Source organism: Psittacula echo, assembly GCF_963264785.1.
Source record: "Psittacula echo genome assembly, chromosome: 5".
NCBI lineage: Eukaryota > Metazoa > Chordata > Aves > Psittaciformes > Psittacidae > Psittacula > Psittacula echo.
The window spans coordinates 34,184,137-34,196,537 of record NC_137739.1 but is presented as its reverse complement, the minus strand read 5'-3'; the positions used below and the strand labels follow the sequence as shown (position 1 = coordinate 34,196,537).

At 36.9% G+C, this 12,401-nt stretch overlaps 1 protein-coding gene across 1 annotated transcript in view; it reads left to right on the top strand.

Moving 5' to 3' along the window:
* PLEKHA7 (pleckstrin homology domain containing A7) overlaps positions 1-12,401 on the top strand; it is a gene marked incomplete at both ends in the record, with an annotated part of 168,407 nt that overhangs the window by 81,381 nt on the left and 74,625 nt on the right. The gene's annotated exons all lie outside the window — the stretch shown is intronic.

Sequence of the window (12,401 nt, the reverse complement as noted above, 5' to 3'; positions counted from 1 at the left end):
CAGGGTAATGATTCGTGACAGTGATTAGTTCCAATAGCTGATTGGGAGACATTAAATAGAAACTAATCTGAAATCAAGTTTCTATATGTAGAACATAAGAAGAAGGTCCTCGGGAAGAAATAATACAGAGTTTGCCCAGTTACTTACTCGTCTTTAAGAGGAGCTGTTCCCTGTCTGGAAGTTTTGACTTTCTCTAATCAGAGAAAGTCCCAGAGAAAGTGAATGTGGCAGTCACAGCTAACCAGCTTCCAAACAACAGGTGTGGAGCTTTTGTTGGAGGTTATTGCTATAAGCTACAGCTTTTTCATAAGCACGCCAAATTCATGCGTCAGAATGAGAGATCAAATAAGTAGCTGTACAGACAAATTATTTTATTCTTTGTAACTACTTAGGAAAGCAGATAGGATGCTTGCAAAAGAGTAGTTAGCATATTTTAGTCATGCAAAGTGAAAAGCAAACAAATGTGAGTACATTTTATGAAGTTAAAGCTAAAAATTTTTCATATAGTGTGGCACACTGTCCAAGGAGGTAGAAAGAAATCTTTGCTTTGGTTTCGATTGCTGTAATGCCAAATGTAGTTTTGCAGAGGAGGAGGAGATCGCACAAATTCTTGAGAAAATTCTTAACGATGTTGCAGTGTGGTGGTGGTTTAATTGTACTGAGGGGTCAGTGTACAAAGCAAAACAAATGCACCAAAGAACCCCGAAACTGAAATCTTCTTCTGCAAATAATTAAATTGCTAGATTATACATTTATCTAAGTGGTTTTTAGAACATTATGCATGTTCGCTAAGTACTAAATTAAAATGCAACTGAAGCACTGAAAGCATGAAAAGCTACTACGCTGCATGTAATGCTCCTGATCATATGTATCCATATCATATTCATCATGTTGTGCTCAGGGTGTTTTTATATTTTAAAAGTTAGCATTAAGAAAACCATTTTTACTAGTGCTGGTCTGAACTTATCTGGAGTGTCCAGCTCTTAGTCTGGCTCTACTCACTCATGTGCTTTGGAGCACTTCATTTTTGATCTTGCTGCATCTGAAGGGCAAACAACTCTTTTAATTCCCTGAAGGAGTTAAGTGAAGGACTGTTTAATACCTATATTTCCAAGAGATTACAGAATTTTCTGTAAGTGGAAGATGCACATTTTTCAAAGGCATTCTGTCATTGTATGTACTGTTAAATAATTACCTAAAGAACAAATATTATTTCATGTGAAGTTACTTCACCTTCATAGCTGCCAAGTTTCAGTCACATGCTTGTTAGAGCCTTGCTTGGCATTGAAAGGATTTAATGCAGGATCTGAAGAAGTTTTTGGAATTTCTTTCAGTCTCTAATCCTGCCAGTGCTCCCTGTCCTCACCCCAGGCCTCATCAGCGTTGTGAGAGCTTGCCTGCTCCCAGATCCTCTCGCTTCGGGGTTGCCCTTGCCTGTGTGTTGGCTGACCGGAGGAAAGCCGCTTGAGTGGTGAGACGTGAACTAGAGCACTCCAGAGTGCTCTGGCCATGTTATTTGACAACAGCAAACAGTGGAGGTGCTGTGAACTCAGAAAATGAACCAGCATAAAGCTGTCCTGCCAGGTCGCTGCCCAGTTTGGGGAGATGGCAGAGAACTAGTCCTTGCATTACAAAGGTGAGAGGTGGGTAATACTGGCTGGGCATATGTCTCTGATATTCAGCTAAGTGAACTCTGTTGTGGAGTTGTGTAGGCTGTGAAAAACCCAGCGATAAAGCAGCAGGAGAAGCAGTGCTGTTGCACTCTTGGAGGTGTTATCTGCACAGGCTTCACTTTGGTGAGAAAGGAGTGCTCCAGTGGGGGCTTCACTACAGTGGAGCTACAGGACGAGAACCAGACAAAGCAGCCGTAACATGCTGCTTAAGTGGTGCAGGAGGAATGTAGCTGATAGCTCTACTATATATAGCCATGTATTAAGAACTACCTTTTGGCTGCATTTTGCTGCAGCCTTGCGCCCTGAACCAAAGTTAAGGAGCCTGCTTTCATCTGGTTTGGCTGTTAAATTTGGCTGTTGACTTCCAGTTGTTGACTTACTGTGAAAGGTGGTAGTTGCTTCATCCTTCCAGTTACTTTGAAAAATAATAACACTCTTCATGCATTTAAGGGAGTAGTTTTCATCTTTCCTGATGGGATAATGTGATTTCTCATGGAGTCTAATTCAGACCTGATTTTGAAGATTCATGCTGTCCCTGGACAACTGCATGCTAGCTATCCAGTAATGCCTATTGATGTTTGCTGATATAAATGAAACCTCCAAACCACTTCATGGAAGCACAACAAAGTAGTTTTAAAAATGCGTTTGCTAGGTAAAGCTATTTTTGAGATGGAAAAAGTGAAAATTTGTTTCTTTATACATTCCTTGTGCTATTTTCCTTAGCCATTAGATCTTCCTATTGTCATCAGTAGTGTCTACTGTGGGCTTTTTTCTGAGCTGGCTGTTTGGGCACTTTTAATGTGTCTACTTAGTGACATTAAGAAAATGCAAATGTTTCTTCCGTGCTTGGGTTGTTTTCAGTACCGCTTTTCTCACAGCTGTCTGATTGTATTTTAATATTTTATTCTCAAATTTTCACCTTCTGGTCATGCAGTGTGTTGATTCAAGAAATTAAACTGAGAATGTGGCTATATAAGAGTTTTGTTAAAGTTTGTTTATGTTTGGTTTACATACTTAGATATTCAATACGCTAAACTTAGCATCATTTCTGCCAATAACGTAAATTGTTATTAGCTCATAGCTACAGGTTATGTTGTGACTTAACGTGCTTTGATTACTTAGTGGTGGATTTGAGGGCTGGGGAGGAGACACTGGATGACTGAAAATAATTGCCTTTGTTCTGCAGAATTCATTCATTGGTTTACGTTTAGCAAAGAAAATTCTGGCATTACACACACTAAAAATGTTCATTTTCAAAACAGTTTGCTTAGGTTTGTGCATTTAGCAAAATAAGGAGTATTAAAACCAGGAAAGTTTTAGAGATTGGAATTGTTCTATCACATGTTGAAATTCGTAATATCTTAATCAGTTTTGGTTGGTTGGTTTTGTGTAAAGTTTTTCTTAGTAGTGTTATGTATATTTTATCATATTTTCTATTTTATAGATGCCAAAGGGAATACTTTATAGCAAAAATTCTGTGATTGTTTGGAAATGTCTTAGGAGTTTCTCTGCTTGTCTTGGGACTTGGAGCCACTGAGTATTTCTGCATCTCCTTAAGGATGAGTTATTTCTTTGAGCAAGTTTGACTGAAGTCATCAATAACTGATAGCTTTTTTTCTGTTGATGTTTTTGAATGTAAAAGACATTTGTGGATAATTTATAAACTCTATGCATAATCTAAAAAGGGAATCTTCTGTGTCTGTGTTACAGTTCCAATCCCTAAAATGTTAATCTTAATGTTAAGTTTTAGGCTGTGAATTGTAGTGGGTTTCTCAGTACACAGTGGGTAACTTCTATGATAGAAACATTTGGGGAAATAACATTTTAGTAAGGTTTTATCCACTTTATAGCTTTGGCCTAAGAACCATATTATATGGTATGAGGTATGAGTGTGATTAATACACAGTAATTGATAATAGTGCATGATTAATCTGATTGTTAAATTTTATTTTAATTTAAGAATTACTAGTCTTTGACAGTGCAAATAAGCGCTTAAATTTGGCTCTGGGTTGGCCTGGATTTGTATGTGACTTACAGTAGCGTTCTGTGAACTGATGCTAGCATCATGGTTTTCATATGTGTCAGTATTCCAGTGCTGTATGTGCTGGGCTTCTTTGGAAAGGAAAGAAACCAGTAGGTGTGTAATTCAAAGCTCTGAAGAGTCTGTTAATTCATACTTGTCACTCTGGGCAAGATGATCTTGTATTACTAGTCTTTTCAAGCAAAAGCTTGATGTTATGTGCCTTTCAGGAGCACTGTAGTCCATTTTATATGAAGATTTGATAAGAAAAAATATTTTATAAATGCATTTAAATTTGGAGGAGATGCATCATGTTTTATCCAGCACAGTGAATTGAATGAGATTGGGGAAGGAGAAACTCCTCTTAAGCTGTGAGGAATCACACAAGCCAAAGGAAATAACTTTGTTGCCTTTTTTTTTTTTTTTTTTTTTTCTGGCTCAAGCTGAATATGAACAGAGTTTGAAGTGTTCCAGAATCAACCACAAGATAGGCAGAAACAGTTAGTTCCTAATGAAGGAACTTTTATTAACATATGTACCAGTAAACATGAACAGCCAACCCACAAGAATAGGTGTCCACTGTGGGAATTGTGATTTCATCATATTAAACTATACTTCCGCAAATATGATATTAATGTCCTTGTTTATTCTTTATCCTGGTGTCTGAAGGATTACAGTCAGTACCTCAACAGCATTGTGAAGCAGTAGAGGATATGAGTAGGGCTAGAGAGGGACTGAGACAGACCCATGCTCGTTTTGAATGACTTTAACTACAGGAAAGGCATTGGCTGAAACATGTGTCCTATAAGATAAGAAGCACATAGCCACAGGAACTCAGGCTACATAAATTCTCTTCTTTCATTAAATACTTGTTAGTAAAATGTAGACTTTGGATTTAGTTATTTAATGATAAAGTTAATTCGTGGTGTTATTAAAGGTTGAAGGAAGAAACCAGGTTTTAATGTAATGCTATTTTGAGTTTTAGTCCCTACGTGATGTAGAGTTTTTGCATTATTCTATTCTGTGAAACTTTTGTGTGTGTGTGTGTTTTGATTGCATGGGGTTTTTTTGGGTGTGGGTTTGTTTTTTTTTTTTTTTTTTTTTTTACTTTGTGGTAGAAACAGGAACTATACCCAACCTTATGGTAATAGGACAATCTGGTTTGAGTGAGACCTGAGGAGGTCTCTAGTGCTCCTGCTCAGTGCAAGGTCAGTAGTGAGGTCAGACGGGATTGCTCAAGTCTTTCTCCCTCAGGTGTTGAAAACCTAAATGACCTCCCTGGGCAACCTGTTCCAGTACTTTACCATCCTCATGATACATCTTCGTATCCTCACGGTGAAAAACCTTCCCCTACATGCAGTCTGAAGCTCTCCTGTTTCAGTTTGTGCCTGCTCTCTCTTGTACTCCCATTGTGCACTACTGTGAAGACTTCTTGATTACCTCCTTGCAGGAGGCTGCTGGTGGGTCCCCCTGAAGCTGTTCTTTCTCCAGGCTGAGCAAAGCTGGCTTCCTCAGCCTCTCCTCAGCACTCCTGACTGTCTTGATTTCTATTCAACTATGTTGAATTTGCTTCAGTTTGATGATGCGTTTCCAGTACAAGGAGGTTTGAAATTAGGTAGAGTATTCTAGACTATAGCCCCGAGAGAACTTGATGGATACCAGCTATAATTCTTTAATTCTGTTCTAGCCACATGTGATTTTGTAAGAAAACGGTATTTGATTAAAACTTCATTCCCATGGTATAGATAAAACATTTCAATTTTAGGGAAAGGGGTAGTGTGTTTCCATATTGTCCAAGGGCATACCACACTGCAGCCCAGCAAGGTTCAGTATGCAGTATTGTCCTCTGATAATCACTTTTTCTTACTATGCATCAGAATGTGTTTGTCTTAAGAAGCTGAAATCTATCTTCATCGTTAAAAAGCTGATGAAGAGGAAATATTTTGAGGTTATATGTCTTACATGGCAGAGGAATAAAGTTTTTTGGAAGCTGTTTCATTCAGTTTTCATAGATGTGTGAAATTGTTTCAACTGTCTTCACTGTATGGCTTGTTACTTAGATGAAAGCTGAATGCTGGAAAACTTGTCTTTGTTTTCGTATTTAGAATGATGTGGATCATGTGTCTGTTACTATGTAAGTCTTTGCAGCAAAGTAAAATGTGTTCAAGTAGGACTGCTGAGGGAATTCAGTGTTCATTGGGAATTTTAGATACTATGCATATGACTATCTCTTTTATTTTGAACAGTTTTGTTATGGCTTAAAAATTGAAATACTTTCTTTGTGTAAAGCTTCCCTTAAGTACTTTTCCCAAAATACTATGCTTATGTGGCAATCCCTGTTGTACAGCTTCCTCACCAAACTCTTTAAATTGTGTTTGACATTGGAATTTTAGGGCATGCTACTTTTACCCAGAGTGTTTTAATCATATTACTTAGTGATATCATAGAATAATTAGGGTTGGACAAGACCTTAAGATTATCTAGTTCCAACCTCGCTGCCATGGGCAGGAATGCCTCACGCTAGACCATGTCGCCCAAGGCTCTGTCCAGCCTGGCCCTGAACACTGCCAGGGATGGAATCATTACTTTTTTTGTTGTTAATGAATTTATTAATTTAGTTTGTGTATCAGATCCAGAAGAAATAAGTAATGCCACGTGTTGCTCTCTGTATGTTGTTGCCTTGTGGCAGGGCTGGCTTATAGCAGCATTTCATGTCTAACTGTTCTGCAACTCTGCTACTGTAGGGTGGTTATGTTAGGTTTGCATAGTTCTTTTGTGTGAATGGCTTTAGGGCAAATGCTGCTTTATGTGTAGTACAAAATTGAGTAGTGAAAAAGTTAAGTTGCTGCTTTCCTGTCATACCAATGACCCCCAGTGGAAAATCAAATACCTCCATACTTCCCAAAATGTTTGATTAAAAAACCAAACTTCTTTTCTAAGTGAGCATCTCTCTTCAGAGTTGCTGCATGAGATTGGACTGCTGATACTGTTTTTCCCAACCCCTTAATCCTATAGAAGTCATAGTTATTGCTGAAATACCTGTGCCAGCGTTGGACACAAGGGGGGTGTGTGTATGTGTGTATATATGAGTATACATATGAGTGTATACAAATATATGTTTATATCACAGATGCCTGTATTTTACTGTTGGATCTACTCCTATTTCCATTTCAAACTTTAAGCTTTGGCTTAGATGTTCATATGCTACCTGTAAGGAATGTACAATCGATGGAGTCTGCTGTTCACGTTGTGACATTAGTGATGTTTCATTGTCTCTAAGAGATTGCTTTTGTTAGATAGTAAAGTTCCAAATTAATTTAGATAGATGGTTTTAAAGGTACTAGATTTTATTTTGGAGTTTGATGGAGAATTACCTGACAATCTTCAAATACTTTAGTGGGAAAGAAAGGAACAGTCTTAAGTGAGTTCCAAGCCTGAATTAAGATGACGTGATATAATAATGAGAGGATTTACCTTTATAATTTTATTTTTCTGTGATCAGAGAATTTTTAAATTTAATTTTCAATTTTGAAGGCAGAGACTGTAATTTTTCCTAAAACTGCAGAAGTAAGGAAATAGAATCAAATTTCACTTTTCAGGAATGTTCTGTTTTCTAAGGAGTTCCTTGTCTTTAAAACTTTAATGCCCTTCCTGAATTTCAAGTTACTTGAATGTGTTTTTCGTGAGTTAATAAAAACCTGATGATGCCTCCTGATACGCATCAAAAGGAATTGAGAATAAGTGGATGACTTCAGCCTGTATTACTTATGGAAATCTGTCATGATCCTGTGATGATAGTGTATTCATCTTTTTATCTATTCTTTTGGTGATGGAATGTAGTGATTCTGTGGCATTTTTCATATTAGCTTACCATTGATTTATTAGATCTGTTCTAACAAGGATGTTCATTAACAACAAAACCTTTCCTGCCAATACTACTCTTGGGTAGTAAAAATTATTTTTGGTAGTTCATTAAGACTGGAAAAAAAAAATTGACTTAGTTCCAAAGACACTTGCAGTTCATTTTTTACCTTATCATAAGTGAGCTAGGTAGAAGGAAGGCTGCTATGTGACAGCATGACTGTCAGTTTACAATCTAATCTGATGTCATGCCAGCTGTCGCCTTAGCTATCTGTATAAGCACAGACTCTTGTGTTGACTGATTGTAGTCACAGACATTGCTGCTCAAGATACTTACAGAATTGTATTCTCACTAAATAGCTAAACACTTGTGAATTCTCAGGCTGATAGCCTAAGGAGGATGTGAGATGTGAAAGAATCACTTTGTGATTCTCATGCAATAGTTTATAGGTTAAAACACTGTATAAAGGGGTGAAATTTTGGCCTTAAGAAGGTCTCCCAGACACTGATTAAAGTGCAGCAAGGATTTTACCTTGTGGGTGCTCCTGCATAACTATCATCAATGGGGAATTCAACATACAGGTGTTCACGCTTATCTGGTCTTGCAGGTAAGTGTAAAAACATCAGCCTATATGGAAAATAAGTACTCTAAAAAAGGCTTATAATAATTTATAGAACAGCCTGTCCAATGACAACATGAATTTTTCTTGCAACTATAGATCTGTTAATGTGATGTAGATTCAATCAGTAGTTGATTTGTACATTTCAGCTTCATCTGCCTGGGCATGTAGATTACTCTAGAGGCAATCTATAAACTTGCTTGACTTTAGATGAAAGGTCATCAGCATCAGTCATGTCCAAAAGTTAATTATTAAAACTTGGCTTCGACTTGAATACAAAATGAAATGAAAGAAAAAAAAAAAAAAAAAAAAAAAAAAAAAAAAAAAAAAAAAAGGAGAAAAAACCACAACCCTCTGAATAGGTGAAATCATGTTAAAGTTACGTTAATTAGGAGTTCTGCAAAAGGATCCATGCAGTTAAAAATGCCTGCCTTTGTCAATTGCACTATAGGAATGGAGACTAGATTGTAATTGTGTAGTTTTCCCTGTGCTTAAATCACTTAAATTTCATCATATTGTAGGTTAGGTTACTGCAAGCAAAGCATAGGCAATGTAAAATTTGCAGACTTGCTTAATCAACACTTGAGCAATGGTTTAGGATGTGTTCTGATGGTGAACAGAAAGGTGTTATCGTAAGATACAGGTGTCTGTCTGTGCACTCCCATCCACCCAGCAGGAGTAATCATCCACTTTGTAAGGTTATCTGGTTCCACCCACTGAACCCAGGGCCAACATTAGGTGCTCAAACAGCATGCTTTCACATGTGGCTAATGTTAGTTGGATAACACTGTTCACATCTTGAAGGTCTTGAGTCTTTCTAAACTGCTATAGTACATCGGTCTTAAAGCAGTGGGTGACTGCCCACACTTAACGCTTGTAAATGTTGTGTATGCATGCTGTGAAATGGTAGAATTTGTCTTGTAATATCTAATGAGAAAGAACTGGTGTTTGAACTGTGACTCTGTTATGAAAAGTCTGAGTCTTAACTATTACAAACCAAGAGCAAGCCTTGGAAAATGGTGTTCTGTAATTTTGAAATTCAGAAGTACTTTTAAATGGTCTATAGTGTAATTTAATAATGATGGTAGTGGTAGATGCTAGTGAATGTAATTTTTGCGTGAATTTTTGATATTTTCATACTTGCTTTGCCTTGGTGGTTAAGTTGATTAATAATTATACAAAATCAGAGTAATACAAAACTGTTCAAATTAAAATATGATTACTAGGGAAAATGGGATAATTTATCACACAGAAAATTCATAGTTTTAATAGAAAAGTTAGCTTGGCATTTCACATGCGTGGTGGTGTACCAATACAAGTTACACAATGTTCAGAATTCACATGGTGAAGCATCATAAGCTTTCCCAGCTTTGTTTTCTCTAGTGGGAGATTAAAAAAAAAGGGGGGCATGAAGAGTAGAGCAGCACATTGTGTCCTTTTATTAAGGCTCATTTATTGTGCCTGTTATAAATGGTAGATTTCTGGACAATAGAAACACATTCAGCAGTTGTTATTTGGAGGAACTACTGATTGGCTGATGTGTCTGGAGAACAACTGGACTAAGTCTTCTGGGTTTGTGCTTGGAAAGGAAGGAGAACTTTCCCTGCAACAAGTTTACTAGATCACTACCACTGGAGACATTGTTGTAATTATTTTTGTGCAAGCAGGTATTACTGTGACGCAAATATTTAAAGGATATGAAAACAACAAAAATCAACCATAATCTAAATCTGTAAGTCTAATATTGCAGTTTCTCTTGTTCTGATCAAAATGAGGTACTACTGATATTCTCAGAATATGTCTATTTGACTACTGGGAAGGCTTCAAAGGTATTTTAAGATTTAAATTATATTTGCAGAGAAGGATGGAGGGAGCAGCAGAGAATGACAGAACAGAATAGTTTAAGTTGGAAAGAACCTCTGGACCCCATCTGACCCAGCCGCTCCTGTTCAGAGCTAGGCCAACTTAAAGTTGGAACCAACTTACAAAGTTCGATTCAGTTGCTCGGGGACTTAGATGGCCATGTTTCGGATTTTTTCCAAGGATGGCGATTCCGCAGTCTTGCTAGGCAACCTCTTCCGGTGTTTGAGTGCTCTCATTGTAGACAAAAGTCTTCCTGCTATCTAATTCCTTGTTGCAGGGCATTAGCCACCTGTTGCATAGATTGTTTTAAATAGTATTGCTTATTCTGAATGAATCCTATGAGGCAAAACACTTAAACTCTCACTTTTCAAGTTCCAATAAACCACTATGTGTCTGCAAACACTGTTAGTGGCAGTGGTTTAGTTTCTGTCTTCCTAGTCAAGTCATAAGTATTGAAGCTGCAGATTTGCAGAAAGTTTTGGTTTTGTATGCCTTCTCTTTGGCTGGGAATCACCATGTGCATTTTATGTAGTAAAGAAATTATCCTTCTGTTTCACTGCTCTTACTGTTCAAAGTGCAAACCTTGTCCCAAAATGCAGTTGTTCAGATATTTAAGAAATGTTTACTTTCCATCTGTAACTTTTATTATTGGCAAGTAATATTTAGTCTGTTAGTAATGGACTTGCTCTTTAATTCCAGCAAGAGGACTTACTCACCTTTGGAAGGCTTGGTGAATTTATTTAATGGGAAATAATAAAACATTTGTAAAAGTGCTAGTGTGGTATAATGGGTAACTTAATTTCCTAAATAACTTGTGACTTCTGGAATGTAATCTCTTTTCTTAGTCTTAACTGAAGAGTGAGTTGTTAAAGACTAGAAGCCTTCAGATGAGAGCTTCTTGACAGTTTGTTTGCCTCTAGAGAATAAAGCTGACAAGGTACTTTCTTTTTTAAAGCTAGCAATGTATCTGCATTTTAGTTGGTACTCCTAGCCTAAATATGAGAGGTTAAACAGACTTCGTCAGTCCTGATTTGAAAGGAAAGACTTTCAGCTTAAAACGGGACTGTGTGATAAATGTTATTTTTATACTTATGTATTATTTTCTTTGAAAACATCTTCAAGTTTCTGGTTGTTTCTTTGGATGTATACCCAAAATTAGAATATGAACTCACATAAAAATGCTTGTTTAGAAAACAATACTCCTCAGTCCTTTTGTGAGAAAAAGATGACGGTTGCTTTGTACATGTTACACTGCAGGCTTAATGGAAATACTTTCTCCTGATCTCTGATTTCAAAGGAAAACTGAAGAGTTAGAAACTGCAAAGGAACTTCATTAACTCACTTCTGTAGCAGAGGTCACTTCTCACCAGCCTAGGGAGTGAATGCTGTTGCTGGTGCCATGGGGTAGTTAATGAAGTAATATCTTGTTCACAGTTTTTAGTGGCTGTAGGGTTAGGAGTTTTGCAATAGGTGAGGCTGGAAAAAGTCATTTCGGTGTAACATAAGTTGTCACAGCTTTCAGTTTATTATTGAAAATGTTCACTTTATTGGTCCCTTATATATGACATCTTGTAGCAAGGCATATTGGAAAAAGGGGTGAAAAGTTCATAACACAGAAAACATCCTCTGCCAATCATGCTGTAAGTGGGACTTTATGTGAGCAATTTGGGAGTTTGATTGTGGTTTGTTTGATTTTCTGGTGGGGTTTTTTATTTGTTTTGGGGAGGGTGTTTTTGAAGGTGTGTGTGTTTATTGCATTGGGTGGTTGCTTTTGGTGGTGTGTTTTGCTAGGTTGTGTTTGATTTTTTTAAATCAAGGCATGTTCTGAACTATTTACATTTGAATATTATGGCTGCATAAGCTGCTTGATTTTTAGCTGTCCTTTACTGAAAGGGTATTACTGCTTTGGAATTTCATTACTTTGAAACCCCAAAATGTTTTTTTATATCTTATTCTATTCCTGGGGGAAATCCTGCAGTGCTAGACAGTTAAACCCAAATCTTCTCTAAAATGAAAATAAATAAAAAAATAAAAAATGATGAGGTGTTCATTTTTGGCTCTTTGAGGTCTTTTTATGTTTGTTTTCTGAATATACTCAGTAATGTTTTTCTGCATTTGATGGGAATTCTAGTTTTGGATGTTGTTTACCTGACTATTGTGAACTAAACCCATAAAAAATCAGAACCTTAAATAAGCGAGCTCTTGGCTCGTGACTTTGTATAATTCTAAGTCTCCTTAACTGCATGTCAGCCACAACCTTTCTAATTCTAACCAAAGTAAGAATTTTGGTTCCTTATTTCTTTAAAATTTGTGATTTTTATAGGTTTTTATAGATGTTTCTTTCGACAGGCCTGCATAATTAAG